The sequence below is a fragment of the Zalophus californianus genome, chromosome 6, assembly GCF_009762305.2.
Source record: "Zalophus californianus isolate mZalCal1 chromosome 6, mZalCal1.pri.v2, whole genome shotgun sequence".
In the NCBI taxonomy this organism is placed as follows: domain Eukaryota; kingdom Metazoa; phylum Chordata; class Mammalia; order Carnivora; family Otariidae; genus Zalophus; species Zalophus californianus.
This window is the reverse complement of record NC_045600.1, coordinates 34,907,726-34,923,414: the sequence shown is the minus strand read 5'-3', so window position 1 is coordinate 34,923,414 and position 15,689 is coordinate 34,907,726. Positions and strand designations below refer to the sequence as shown.

Genomic DNA, 15,689 nt, shown 5'->3' with positions numbered 1-15,689 from the left:
AGCTTTTAATTTAAATACAAGGTTGCCTTAGTTAGCATCCAAGGAAGACTTTGGCCTATTCAGACACTGAGAAAGTATGAATATTTGGCCACCATATTTAGAATTATTGGGGCATTTCATTCTAATTTTTCAGAATACAGAAGGGGAGGCAAATTTCTTATTTTTTCCTAATCAAGCTCACCATAGACCTTGTACTTTTCGAAATAGCTTGAGTGGGAAAAAAATATATGAAGGATGGCATATCTGCTATTTCTACATGGATGTACTTACCATAACTGTGAAAAATATATTTGATTTACTGTGAAGCTGTCAGGGTAAATGTGTCAGATATAATCAATATTTTAGTATTGTCGTGTATAGTTAAGCACTTTCCCATAAATTATAAGAAAGTTATTTATGTTTTTTTGTTCGCAGAATATCACAAATATTTCCATAATGTAGCTTTCTTTTTTGATATTCAGAGGAAGTTAGAGATAAGATTTATCTACAACTAAATAGTAAGTCACTGGTGAGAATTTTTTCTGCCTCATATATTACTATGCTTCTTAAGTCTCATTCTTCTCCATTTTTAACATTTGGTGATAGGATACAAGTGTCATTATCATAGCTTTCTTTAATTTCCTGGGAAGTATCTTTTATAGCCTTCATATCTTTCAATCTTAGGAACTCTGAAAGGCTTCTTTAACCTTTATTTCTTCTAAAGAAAATATCCTCATTTGCTCTTTAAAAAAAATTTATTTATTTATTTATTTGAGATAAAGAGAGAGAGCACAAGCAGGAGGGGCAGAGGGAGAAGCAGACTCCCTGCCAAGCAGGGATCCCAAAGTAGGGCTCCATCCCAGGAGCCTGACATCATGACCTGAGCCAGAGTCAGAGGCTTAACAGACTGACCTGCCCAGGTGCCCCTCTTCATTTTCTCTTGATGTTTTTGTAGAGATTCCTGTTACCCATGGAGAGAAATAAAAACATGCAATGTAAAATCTCAGTCATTTAGGACATTTTAAAAATTAACAAATCATTTTAAAAGTTCCATGGATTTGTGATTTTTTTTAGTTGTTTTCAGCTTTATTGAGGTATAATTGACAAATATCGTAAAATGTTTAAAGTATACATGGTGACTTCATATATTCTTTCTTAGTAATTTATAGTGCAGTGTTATCAACTATAGTAACCATGCTTTACATTAGATTCTCAGACTTTGTACATCTGATAGCTGGAAGTCTATAGTCCTTTATCAACTTCTCCCTATTTCCTGTGCCACCCAGTCCCTGGTAGCCACTTTTCTACCTTCTGTTAGTATGAGTTGGATTTTTTTTTTTTTTTTTGTAGATTCCACGTATAAGTGATACCATACAGTATTTTCTCTGTCTGGCTTATTTCACTTAGTATAATGCTCTTAAGATTTATTCATATTGTTGGAAATGGCAGGATTTCTTTTTTTCTCATGGCTGAATAATATTGTATATATACAAATATATATGTATATGCATACATACACACACATACACATACACACCCCACATCTTTATCCTTTCATCTCTGGGTGGATACTTAGGTTGTTTCCATATTTTGGCTATTGTGAATAATACTGCAGTAAACATGGGAGTGCACTGATCCTGTCCTGGATCATTTGGGTAATTCTGTTTTTGATTTTTTTGAGGAAACCTCCATACATTCTCCATAGTATGCTACATCAGTTTACATTGCCACCAGCAGTGAACAAGGGTTCTTCTTTGTCCACATCCTCACCAACACTTGTTAAATTACGTTTCTTTTTTTGTAATAGCCATTCTAACAGGTGTGAGGTGATATCTCAATGTAGTTTTGATTTGCATTTGGTGATGACTAGTGATGCTGAGCCACCTTTTCACATACCTGATAGCCATTTGTAGGTCTTCTATGGAAAAATATTGTTTTTAAGTCAGATTTATTTAACAATTCTGTAGGTTTTCCCATTCTGTAGGTTTTCTCTTCATTTTGTTGATGATTTCCCTTGCTGTACAGAAGCTTTATTTTTTTTTTTTTGGCAAAATGGTGGTTTTATTGAAGGAAGAGCTGCTGCTGCTCCCTGCTGCCCAGAAACTTTTTTAGTTTGATATTGTCCCATTTGTTTATTGTGTTTTTGTCACCTTTACTTTCTGTGTTTTGAAATTGAAAAAATCATTGTCAAGATTGATGTCAAGGAGCTTACCTCCTACAGCTTACCTCCTTACAGTTTCAGGTCATTTTGAGTTGATTTTTGTCTGTGTTGTTTCATTCTTTTGGCTGTGGCTGTCCAGTTTTCCCAGCACCTTTTCTTGAAGAGACTACCTTTTCCCATTGTATATTCTTGGCTTGTCAAATATTAATTGACCATATATGCAAGAGTTTATTAATTAACCATATATGCATGAGTTTATTTCTGAGCTCTCTGCTTCATTGATTTGTATATCTATTTTAATGCCAGTATTGTACTGTTTTGATTACTATATATAGTAATTTGTAGTATAATTTGAAATGAGGAAGTGGGAGGCCTTTAGCTTTGTTCTTTCTCAAGATTGCTTTAGCTCTTTGGAGTTTTTTGTGGTTCAGTACAAATTTGGGTATTGTTGGTTCTATTTCTGAGAAAAAAAGCCATTGGAATTTTGATAGGGATTGCATCGAATTTGTAGATTGCATTAGGATGTTTGGACATTTTAACAATATTCTAATTTGTGAGCACAGATTTATTTGTGATTTCCATTTATTTATGTCTTCTCCAGTTTCTTTCGTCAGTGTCTTATAGTTTTCATGTACAAATCTTTTACTCCTTTGCTAAATTTATTCCTAAGTGTTTTTTTGATGCAATTGTGAATGGGATTTTCTTAATTATTCTTTCTGCTAGTGTGTTGTTAGTGTATATAAACACAACTGGTATTTGTGTCCTGATTTTGTATCATGCATTTTTACTGAATCCGTTGATTGGTTCTACCAGTTTTTTGGTGGAGTCTTAGTATTTTCTATATATAATATGTCATCTGCAAATAATGAGTTTTACTAACTCCTTTTCAATTTAGATGTCTTATTTATTTTTCTTGCCTAATGGTTCTGGCTAGGATTTTCAGTACTGTGTTGAATGACAGTGGTGAGAGTGAGCATCCTTGTCTTGTTCCTGACCTTAGAGGAAAAACTTTCAACTTTTCACTGTTGAGTATGATGTTAGCTGTGGGCTTGTCATATGTGGCCTTTTCATGTTGAGGTATGTTCCCACTATATTCATTTTGTTGAGTTTTTAATCATGAATGCTGAATTTTGTTAAATGTTTTCTTCATCTGTTGAGATGATAATATGATTTTTTGGGGGGAGGGCAGGGTGGGGAGGGGCAGAGGGAGAGAGAGAATCTTACGCAGACTTCATGCCTGGTGTAAGAGCTTGATGTGGGCTTGATCTCACAACCCTGAGATCATGACCTGAGCCAAAATCAGGAATTGGATGCTCAACTGAGCACCCAGGTGCCCCAATATGACTTTTATCCGTTGTTTTGTGTGTGGTATTACATTTACAGATTTACCTATATTGAACCATCCTTGCATCCCAGGGATAAAACCCATGGTGTATGATCCTTTTAATGTGTTGTTGAATTCTGCTTACTAATATTTTATTGAGAATTTTTGCATTCATATTCATCAGGGATATTGCCCTGGAGGCTTCCTTTTTGTAGTGTCCTTGTTTGGTTTTGATTATAAGGATAATGCTGGCTTCATAAAATGAATTTGGAAATATTCCCTTCTCTTAGGTTTTTGGAAGTTTGAAAAGGATTGATAATAATTCTTTTTAAATGTTTGGTAGAATTTACCAGTGAAGCCATCTGGTCCTGTAGGAAGGTTTTTGATTACTGATTAAATCTTCTTACTAGTAATTGGTCTGTTGAGATTTTCTCTTTCTTCATGATTCAGTCTTGGTAGGTTGGTATATTTCTAGGAATTTGTCCCTTTCTTAGGATGTCCAATTTGTTGTATGTAATTGTTTGTAGTAGTCTCATGATCCTTTATATATGTGTGATACCATTTGTAATGTCTCCTCATTCATTTATAATTTTATTTGAGTTCTTTCACTTTTTCTTGGTTAGTCTAGCTAAATGTTGTCTATTTTGTTTATCTTTTCAAAAAACCAGTTCTTAGTTTCATTATTTTTTCTATTATCTTTTTTGTTTCTGTTTCATTTATTTCCACTCTAATTTGTGGAATTTTTTTTTTTAACTAACTTCAGGCTTAGTTTGTTATTATTTTTCTAGTTCTTTTTAAAATTCTTCTTTAGTTCCTTGATGAGTAAATTTAGGTTGTTTATATTGTGTATTTCCACATTAATTTGCCCATAGATATTTTTTATTTCTTCTTGGACCCATTTGTTAGCATTAGTAGCATGTTGTTTAATCTTCATGTATTTGTGAATTTTTCAGGTTTCTTCTTGTAATTGATTTCTAGTTTTATACTATAGAAAAGATGCTTGATATGATTTATTTTTCTTGAATTTATTAAGACTTGTTTTGTGGCCTAACATGATGTATCCTGGAGAGTGTTCCATGGGTAATTAAGTATTCTGCTGCTGTTGAGTGGAATGTTCTGTAAATTTCTCTTGAGGCCTTTTGGTCAAATGTGTAGTTTAAGTACAGTGTTTCCATATTGATATTCTTTCTAGATGATCTATCCATTGTTGAAAGTGGGGTGTTGAAGTTTCTACAATTGTTGTGTTGCTGTCTATTTCTCCCTTCAGCTGTATTATTATTTGCTTTATAATTTTAGGTACTTCTGTTTTGGGTAGATAAATATTTAAAAATGTTACAACCACTTGTTGGATTGACCCCTTTAACCTTATATAATTACCTTCTTTGTCTCCTCTTGCAGTCTTTTGCTTTGAAGGCTATATTGTCTGATATAAGTGTAACTATTCTTGCTCCCTTTTGGTTTCCATTTGCCTAGAATATCTTTTTCCATTCCTTTACTTTCGTCTGTATATATCCTTAAGATATATAAGAGAACTTAGTCCACTTACATTTAAAGTAATTATTGATAGATGTGGATTTATTATTGTCATTTTGTTAATTGTTTCCTGGCTGTATTGTAATTCCTTTGTTCCTTTTATCTCGTTCTTTGTCATTTGATGATTTTCTGTAGTGGTATGCTTAGATTTCTTTATCTTTTGTGTAGCTGTTACAGGTTTTTACTTTGTGGTTACCCTGAGGCTTATATTTGTAGCAGTCTATTTTAAGTTGGTAACAACTTATGTCAAATGTATACTAACACTCTCTATTTTTACTCTACCCCCATACATTTTGTTTTTGATGTCATAATTTACATCGTTTTACCTTGTGTATCCATTAACAAATTATGTATCCAATTATGTATACATTAACAAATTGTTATTTTTACTAGTTTTATCTCTGAGCCTTCATACTAGATTCACAAGTGATTTACCTACCTTCATTACAAATTACATTAATCTGAATTTAACTATGTATTTACTTTTACCAGGGAGATTTGTTGTTTAATTTGTTGTTGCTAATAAGCATCCTTTTGTTTGCAGCTTGAAGAAGTTGTCTTAACATTTATTATAAAGCTGGTCTAGTATCGATGAACTCCTTAAGCTTTTACTTTCCTGGAAAACTCTCTCGCCTACAACTCTGAAGGACAACTTTGCTGGGGAGAATATATTGGATTGGTAGTTTTTTCTTTCACGACTTTCATTCCACTTCCTTCTCACCTGCAAAAAATTTTCAGATTTTGCTGAAAAATTTCCTGATAGTCTTATGGTGATTCCCTTTTATGTAACATAAGTTTTTCTTTTGCTACTTTTAAGATTCTGTCCTTGTCTTTAACTTTTGACAATTTAATTATAATGTGTGTTGGTTTAGATTTATCTTCTTTGAAATTTTGTAGGATGTTTGTTTCTTTTCCTGTGTTAGGCAAGTTTTCAGCCATTATTTATTCAAATAGGCTTTCAGCCCCTTTCTCTTTTTCTTTGCCTTCTGGGACCACATAACACATATATTGGTATATTTGATGGCGTCCCATAATTCTCTGAAGCTACATTCACTCTTTTTCATTCTTTTTTCTCTTTACTTCTCTAATTGGGTGAATTCCGCTGTCCTGTCTTCAAGTTTGCTGATGCTTTCTTCCACTGATCTAATCTGCTGTTAAATCCCTTTATTGAATATTTTAGTTCACTTATTTAATTATTCAGCTCTTTGATTTGTTTGGTACTTTCCTATATTTTTAATCTCTTTGTTGATATTCTCATTTAATTCATGCATTATTCTCCTGATCTTGGTGAGTGTCTTTTTGAGCATTATTTTGTACTCTTGATCAGGTAAGTCACTTATTTCCCTTTTATTAAGGTCTGTTTCAGAAGTTTTGTCTTGTTCATTTGTAACATATTTCTCTGTTTCTTCATTTTCCTTAACTCTCTGTGTTGGCTTCTGTGCATTAGATAAAACGGTCACATCTCCCAGTCTTGATGGAATGGTCTCCTGTAGATGATGAATCTTATCATTCAACCTGGCCCTAGCTCTTGGTTGTCTCTCAAACCTTTGTGATTGTCCAAGCTGCCTTCTTCATGGCTCCCAATAGCTGAGAGTATGCCAAGATCTTTATGTCCTCAAGTGGAGGATCAGTCATCGAACTGTGTGCAGGCTGAATGAAAGCTGGATCCTCAGCAGCTTTTAAAATATGCAAGTAGATGTGTTCTAGGGAAAAACTGGGATCTGGGTGTTTCTGTCTCCTCTCTCTGTTCTGAGCCCTGGGGGTTAGCCAGTTGAGAACTGTTTTTTTGTTTGCTGCTGTCTTGTGGGACCTATGAATGCAATCCCTGCAGGCTGCCAGAACCAACCAATCAAGGAGTGCATCCCCTGGGTGGTAGCCGTAGTACTCATAGTACCAGATGTGTGTATAAGCTTCTTCCAGGAAGCTATTTGTGATTTGTAGTGATCTACTGGGAGAATGCAGAGATGGTGTCTGCTGGTTTCCCGCTTTTCACGCAGGATCGACATCTCTCTGCACATCTGTGCTAAATTAGAAGCCTCATCCTCTGACAGCAGCTTTTAAAGTATGTAAATTGGTCTCTTACTGGGAATGACTGGGAGATGGGTGTTTCTGTCTGCTCCCTGTGCATCGAGCCCTGGGGAGTTAGCCACTTAAGAAGTATTTATTTGTTTGCTACAATCCTGTTGAGTCTGCTAATGCAAGCCCCACTGGCTACCAGAGTTAGGCTATCAAGGGGTATGTTCTTTGGGCAGCAGTTGCAAAAGCCAGGCACTGGATGTATATACAAATTCCTTTCAGGAAGATATCAGTGAGTGGGAGCTGGGCAGAGAGAGAATGCAAAGATGGTGCCCACTGGCCTCCCTGGTTTCTGGGGAGGATTTCAATTTGTCCCTAAATGTGTGTTAAATGAGAAACCTGGCCCTCAGGCTGCACAATTTAAGATACGCATATAGGTGGGTTTCAGGAAAGAATGGTAGGTGGGCATTTTTGTCTGTTGCCTCTGTGCTGAGCCTTGGGGGCATAGTCACAGTGAGTCTGTGGCGCCCACCAAGAACTGTTTCTTTGTTTGCTTTAGTTTTCTAGGTCTTGTGGACACAAGCCCCATTGGCTTTCAGAGCTAGATGTTTTGGGGGCCCATCCCTGAGTTGGAAGTCTTAAAAGTGGCACTGGATGTTGGGTCCAAAACCTTTAGTCTTTTTTTTTTTAAGATTTTATTTATTTATTTGAGAGAGAATGTACACAAGTGCTCACACCAGCAGGGGAGGGGAGTGGGGGAAGGAGAAGGAGAGAGAAAGAATTTCAGCATGGAGCCCCACAGGGGCCTCCATCTCACGACCCTGAGATCATGACCTGAGCTGAAACCAGGAGTTGGGTGCTTAACCAACTGAGCCACCCAAGTGGCCCAGAAAATCTTTACTCTCCCAGTTGTATGTTGCTGTGCCGGGAGTGGGGTTTATGGAAAGAGTGTTTCTCAGCCTTTCCTACCCATTCAGTGTATGTTTTTTATGTGTTCTATGTGTAGTAGTCACGCAGCTAGTTTCTAGATTTCTTTCAGAGGGACTTGTTTCATGTTTAGATGTAGGTTCACCATGTCTCTGGGAGGAAGTGAGTTCAGGATCTTGTCATCATCTTCAGCTGGAATCAGAGTTGTGATTTTCAAATGTTATCTTTTTGAATGAATAATTATTCCAAGGAATTAACAGAGACACCAGTCATATCTAAAATATAACACAAAGATAGTCTTCAAAGGTATGTAACTTCATTTGTATTGCTGCATGATATAAGTCTTTTCAGTAAATATACCATTAGAGAATACAGTAGTTCCCCTTATCCACAGTTTTCCTTTTCACAGTTTTAGTTATCCACAGTCAACCATAGTCCAGAAGCAGATGGTCCTCCTTCTGATGTCAGAAGGCCAGTAAGTAGCCTAATGCTATGTCACAATGCCTATGTCATTCACTTCAGTTTATCTCATCATGTAGGCATTGTATCATCTCACATCATTACAAGAAGAGGGGTGATAAGATATTTTCAGAAAGAGAAACCACATTCATGGTATTTTTATCATAGCATATTATAATTCTATTTTATTTTTAGTTATTGTTAATTTCTTACTTTGTCTAATTTATAAATTAAACTTTATCATAGGTATACATGTATAGGAACAAAAATAGTATATATAGGGCTTGGTGCTGTCTGTGATTTCAATTCACTGGGGGTCTTGAAATGTATATATACCCTGTGGAAAAGTAGGGGGGACTACAGTATATTTAGAATGATAACAAAAGGCTTGTATTGTTTATTGATATCATACATATATGTAATTTGTGTCATAGACTGGTCTCATAGTTACATAAAATAGGTGGCATGGGGAAGGAGAAGAAACATGAGAGTTTCTGCAAAATTACAAAAGGAAAGAAGTGCAGTCTACTTTCTAATATACTTTTTAATGTTAAAAAATTAAAAATTCCAAAACCCAAGGAAACTGAGAAAGCCTCTTGGACTTATATAACAATTTTTATCTTTTAGTTGCAGAGCAAAAACAATAGGAAATTAATTTTATATAAAAAATAGCTTTTAACTATGAAGTCCTCCTATCATTGTTCAGTTCATTAAGCCTACTTTTAGTTGTTGTTGTTTAAAAAAAAAGTAATTAGGCAGTTCCAAGAAAGCTTCAGAACAGCTGTAATTACAGCTGCAGATTTAGTCAAAATAGGGGTTTTTAAAGGCTCCACTCCCTTTTTGCATCTCTTTCCCTCACCCCAAGTAACCCAAATTTAGTTGTAAAAGTTTTGGTGAGCTCAGGATTCCCGAAACTGGAGTGCCATATGTTTAACTGCATGCAGATGTGATGATTATATGTGACTCTTCGTTAAGGTTTTCGAAACCTTTTTAGTTTTACTGCTCTATGCACAGTTAAATGACTTTTATCAGCTTGTTTCTGTATTTAATTTTATAGATATATGTGTATTCCAAACATAGTTTATTGATTTTTATCAAGGCTCAGGCATCTGCTAAAACTTCTCAGGGGGATAATAGTTTTTAAATTTAAATTTGAGCTAATGCTGCTATTATTACAAGTTGACTGGAAATCTGTAACACCTTACATCTATGTTTTTCTTGAAATTTTACTTCAAATTTTTTTCAAAAATATTTCTTCAAATTTTACTCTAATAGGAAATTGACTTTAACCTTGTCTAAAAACAAATTTGATACAGCTCTTAATTATTGGAGAAAGTTCTATTATGATAAATCAGAAGTTAAATACACATCCTTGTTAGTGCTCCTCTCATCCTTCCTATAGCTTTATGATCTAGGGATATGGATGTCATTCTGAGGTCTGGTTTTCAGTTAGTCAGAGATTGGCTATAAGGGTTATGAAAAACTATGTCTAAGAGCAAGGTTTGGGGCCAAACTCCTTGTCTCAATTAATTGCCATCTCCTTTGCAGATGTTAGTTATGCTAAATGTCAGTCATGGGCTACAATAACTTAACTTGGATTCTAACCATAATTTTGCAGTGTTGTATTCTCAGAATTTGTTTTAAAATTGTAGTTATTTCTGGTTGAATCACACATAGGGATATTCAAGAAGTCTTCTGCCAAAGTTAACAATTTAACACTTTTAGGCAGAAGAGCAAATGAAACCTATCTATATGTATATACCACCATGTTCAAAGGGATAAGGTCACAAAGATATATGGTTCTTACCTTCAACAGTGGGTAGAAAAGATACAAATATGTGCATTAATTTAAGAAATCAACTTTTAGAAGTGCCTGGGTGGCTCAGTCAGTTAAGCGTCTGCCTTCAGCTCAGGTCATGATCCCAGGGTCCTGGAATCGAGACCTGTGTGGGGCTCCCTGCTCAACAGTGAGTCTCTTTCTCTCTCTCCCGTTGCCCCTCTGCCTGCTTGTGCTCTCTCTCTCTCTCTCAAATAAATAAATTAAATCTTAAAAAAAAGAGAGAGAAATCAACTTTTAGAGGGTAAATAAACTTGGATTTAAATCTCCAGACTCAGGAACTCTTTAGATCTTAAAGAAATTCCAAAGCTCTAGACCAGTTTTCTTCTACATGAGGAAACAGATTCAAAGAAGTTGAGTGAATTACATTGTCATTGATTAAATAGGAGATTTATAGGACATTCTTCAAATGAACTCAGGAGCAAGTTAACTTTGCTCTTAGAATCTTGGATGTCAGCTAATGTCGATTGATTGCTCATTGTAGGTACTTTTAGAGAGAAACTGCTGGTTCTTTCCTCACATGAGTCTAAGTGGGAGTATCAGCAGAATGTGGACTTATATAGTAGGTTATTTTTAGAGGGATAAAATTGAACAAAAGCCATTTCAGAGAATACTGCTGAATTCAAATGAATAGTTAAATACATTCATTAAGGCAGAATAAAGAGCTGTATTTACAAAATTACATAACTTAAAACATAGATTGGCTTATTTGAGATTGAGTATATTTTGATGATGAAGATACAGCTAATTATGTGAAAATAAAGGAAGAAACTTAACAGAAACTATTAGGGAAAATAAAACTGAAGCTTTATAAAGATAGGAAAAATGAAATGTGAAAAGCAGTTTAATTTTATTTAGGGACTGGCTATCTATTTATCTTATTACCAGAACTTGATGTTGTCACTCTCTCTTCTTTCGTCTTTCTCCTTCCTCTGCTGGTTCTCTCTGAAAAAGACGCTAGTGTGGTGTGGTGTGATAACAGTTCAGTGCAGTTCTGGGTTTGTCACCAATGACCAGCATAGTCTTGGATTTAAAGTTTGTGTATTTAAGACATACAAAAGTGAATAATTTTGAATTACTTTGACTTCTGAGCTTCAGTTAAGGTACTTCATGAAAAGTGAGATTAGGTCTTGGTTGTGACTATAAGATTGTTGGGACAATAAAATGAAATCACATGAAAATGTTTTAATAACTGAAGACTTCACAAAGGTAAATAATGTATTTTTTTGTAACTATAGATTCAATCCAGCTTGACAAATACTTGAGTATCCAATAGGTCAGAACCAGGGTTGTAGACTTTTGAATTCACGAAGATAGAGTTCTAATTTGGGGAAGAAACAAAATATATAATGCAAATGTCTATAGTGTATGACAGAATATGAAAAGGGTAATGAGAGGTTCAGCTGACCCAGATTGTGGCTTAAGTTAAAGAGCTACACCCCTGAATCTGCTAGAACGAAGTCCATGAGACATGATATGCCACAAGTGACAAAGTGAGTATTTTGACCTTTTCTTATATATCTTCTGCTTTTTGAGCCTTTAAGAGTGGGAAGATTTTTAACTTGCATTACAATGTGGTGAAAGTCTAAACTTGGGCTTTTTAATATTTGCAGATGGGAGCTTACTGATTTTTTAGGTGTACAGACATGAATCCGTAGCTGAGTCAAAGTGTCACGAAGAATGTATAATTTTAGATTTGATGAGTATTGTCAACGGGATAGGTTCTAGATTTTAACATCCGGGTTGGATCCCTTGACAGGGACATACAGGATGATTGAAGGGAAGCTTGAGGAACATCTGTCCAACACCCTTGAAGATAACTTTTACAGGGTCCCAGAATTAGCTTGACTGTTTCTCATAGTGAGGAATCTTTCTATTATGTGATGAAGTACACTTTCTTACGTGAACTTCGTAAGAACTCTACACTTAGAGTTTCTATTTCTTATTCATTCTTTGTTTTTGTCAGACCAAATGACCTTCTGCTCCATCTGCTGTTCTGTGTTTTTTACATTTTATTAGATATGCTACAGGCTTGAATAAGGAGAGAACCTGTTGATGGGGCAGCCAGAAATAGAAGAGGAGAATGATAGGTTCAGGAAGCAAGTCAAAAAAGGAGATAATAATGATAGTAGCTAATACTTACTAACATTGAAGTTCCAGGTCCTGTTCTAAATGCTTTTCTTTTATTACCTTACAAATACATATGGTATTGATGTTTTAATAGTAAATATTAATTAAATGAAATATTTAATGTTAAATGGTAATATTTATCCTTGTTACAGATAAGGGAGCTGAGCTATAGTGCTTTGCACAATGAGAGGCAGGGTTCATGCTAGGCGTATTTGATTCTATATACCAAACTCTAACACTACCACATACTGAGAATTAGGAAAAATTCTCAGCCTCCTCTTCTCTAAGTACGGTACTCATTAAAGTTAAAATATGAATATTTTAAGGCCTCTGCCAACTAATTAACTTGGTTGGCAGAGGTGGGGTAGAGGAGGTGAAATATTATAGAATTTATTCAACATTTTCAGACTGAATGAAGGTATCAGAAAGGAAGGAACCTGAATACGAATATAATCTACTTTGCAAATCAGGGAGAAAGGGAATTTTGGTTAGGCTATTGTAATGACTAGACTTTATGTTGCTAGATAGTCATGAAAGGTTGACGTAGAAATAGTTTCATAAGAGCTTATGATTGATCACTAGTTTGTAGACCAGCATCGTCCAATAGAAATATAATGTGAGCCATGCATGTAATTTTAAATTTTCTGGTAGCCACATTAAATAAGGTAAAAAGAAACGGGTGAAAGTAGTTTTAATAATATATTTTATTTAACCTAATATATTAAAAATATCTCGACTACCAATTAATATAAAAATATCAATGAAATATTTTGCATTGTTCCTAGTAAGTATGAAATCAGTGTGTATTTTACACTTAGAGTTTCTCAGTTCAAATTAGCCATATTTCACATGCTGAATGGCCACATTTGCTACTGACTACCTTACTCGATGGTGCATTTATGAACCATTAAAAGATAAAAGATTGGTTTCTCTTGTTATGTTCATAAAACATTTCTGATTGAATTACAGATAGATGGTTTATTCTCCCTCTGTGTATAGCACACAAAGAGTGGAGGTTGATCTGGGGCCAAAAAGACATCACTCACTATTCAGTTGTGTCTAGAGAATCTGCTCAGGAGGGGAATATATTTTTAATATTTAGTAAGAAGGGATGGGGAAAGATTTACCAAATGTTTAGGCTTCCTGCTGTTGGAGGTTCTGTGGGTGTTTCATAGTAGAGGTACTTCTAGGGGACTCCAGAGAATTTCTGCTACCTCGTAAGTGCTGGGCTCTGGTTTTATATAAAGACTACAATGCTTTTTCTGTAGACAGAGCTGTGGAGGAGAAGCACACAGTTCTTACTCTTAAAACATGGCGTTTGTTAGTGACTTTGTGCCTCTGCCTGGAACCCTTTACAACCTCACTAATTTGCTTTTTGTGGGTTTTAGTGTTTAAGGTTACATTCCTCAGGCAGGAATTTCTAAATCTGCCTTTTCCTCCAAAAAAAAAAAAAAAAAGGGATATATCTAATTAAATTTACCACTTAAAAATGACAATAATCTTTCATAATTGGGATACCTAGGTGGCTCGGTCTGTTAAGCAGCTACCTTTGGCTCAGGTCATGATCCCAGAGTGCTGGAATCGAGCCCCACATCAAAGGGGCTCGCTTCTCCCTCTCCTCCCCGCTTGTGCTCTCTTTCACTATCTCTGCTCTTTCTCAAATAAATAAATAAAATGTTAAAAAAAACTTTCATAATTGTAAAAGTGTAATATGCATTCTTTGTAAAAATTTAAATAGTAGAGATACCTCCTTTTATGTGTTTTAATCAACGGATCTCCAGCAGAAGGAAGCATTATCGCTTTGGCTTCTTCCTGTGGTGCTGGGGTTCCTTGAGCTCTGTAGCGTTCAAGTGAATCAGAACCTCTTTGGTTTGTATGGGAGAGGTATTCTCTCCTTAAAGGAGAGGGTGAGCAAATGGGATATATCTGTTCACTCTGGCTGAGTTATATTTGTATATTGTTCTGTATTATGTATTATATATTTAGCTAAGAGCTTAATTTTAATGCATTTAATTTCAAAACTTTCTAGAGAGTTACCTACAAATTGTAAGGTTTATAAAACTAAATAACAGCCACAAGAGTTATACTAACTTGTTGAGAGTTATCAGGTTAAAATATAGGTTCTGCTCTGTGCAGTTTTAACAGAACAGAATATGCTTTTATCATTAGTAATTTCCATTTTCTGAATTTGTAGTTTTGGTGGTATGTGGAGATTATCAGTGTATACATATCTTTTTTTGCATGACTAATTGTGTTGTATTTGTTGTGAATGTGGTTCAAGTGGGGGAGGTTTGTGGAAACCAGTGCTTAACCATTTTTAGAAGTAGCTGGTTGGAACAGGCAAGCTAGAAATGTACTTGGGAGAAAGAAAATGGTGGCCATTTGGGAGGCACTGAGATGAGGGGAAAACAGATGCTTTGAGAAGAGGTCCAGAATATTTTAAAAAATAAATATTTCATACAGAAAACTTAATCATTAGGAACATAAGCAGATTTTACAAAATTTGAGTAGAAAGCATCATGAAGGAGAACTTTGAATTGCATATTTATTATGTTCATATTTTGCGTGGATGAAATATAGAAGTCTCTGGTTGTTTTGAATTCATCCCCTTGTAGCTTCTTATACTCTTAACTAAGGATTATAGCCCTTACATGTGGGAAGTCACGAGACTGAGATGGTAATGTTTTTGAGTTAAACAGCTTTATGACTTAGACTGGATTTTGTTTACTTGTCTATATTCATATTGTCTGCTGGAATGTTAACAGTCATACTGACCCTCATCGTGGAGTTATTGCTAATTTGTAATTTTAAAGTGCTGTGAAAACATTAAGTACTCTTTTAAATATTATTATATTTATTAGTAGAACATTCCTAATATAAAGTAGTTCACTCATTAACCTGTACTTAATTTTGCTTATTATAATTACCTATTGTTAGCCACCATCATAGTATATGCCTTCCAGTTCTTAGTCATATAGGAACATTTGTGAGACATGCTTAGGTCATGGTTGACCCGGGGATGATTCAGGAAAATTCTTCTAAAGTGTAGTTATGACTATGGAATGGTTTTATACCTACTGTTGTTGTCTTGCTGTTTCTGGAAGTTAGCCTAGGTAAAGAGTTCAGGTTTTGGAGTCACAGGTATCATCTTGAATCCGTTCTCTGCTCCTTAACTATCTCTGGGCAAATTACTTACCCAGACAAGTTATTAAACCTTAGTTTCCTCAACTGCAACTTGGAAATAAGTAACAACCATGTCTTAGGATCATTATGATGACCCCCATAAAATAATCTCTTACTAGGGTTAATAGCAGCTTACTGTT

At 35.1% G+C, this 15,689-nt stretch overlaps 1 protein-coding gene across 11 annotated transcripts in view; it reads left to right on the top strand.

Annotated features, from left to right (window-relative positions):
• FUT8 (fucosyltransferase 8) overlaps positions 1 to 15,689 on the top strand; it is a 330,956-nt gene that overhangs the window by 91,395 nt on the left and 223,872 nt on the right. Inside the window, exon 1 of one of the 11 annotated variants that reach the window (XM_027571179.2) lies at positions 8,533 to 8,552. The exons of 9 other annotated variants lie outside the window; for them this stretch is intronic. The gene's annotated coding sequence lies outside the window, so the exon portion shown is untranslated. Of the gene's footprint in view, positions 1 to 8,532; positions 8,553 to 11,707; positions 11,730 to 15,689 lie in introns of those variants that run through there. One more of the 11 variants, XM_027571175.2, reaches the window with a different exon arrangement.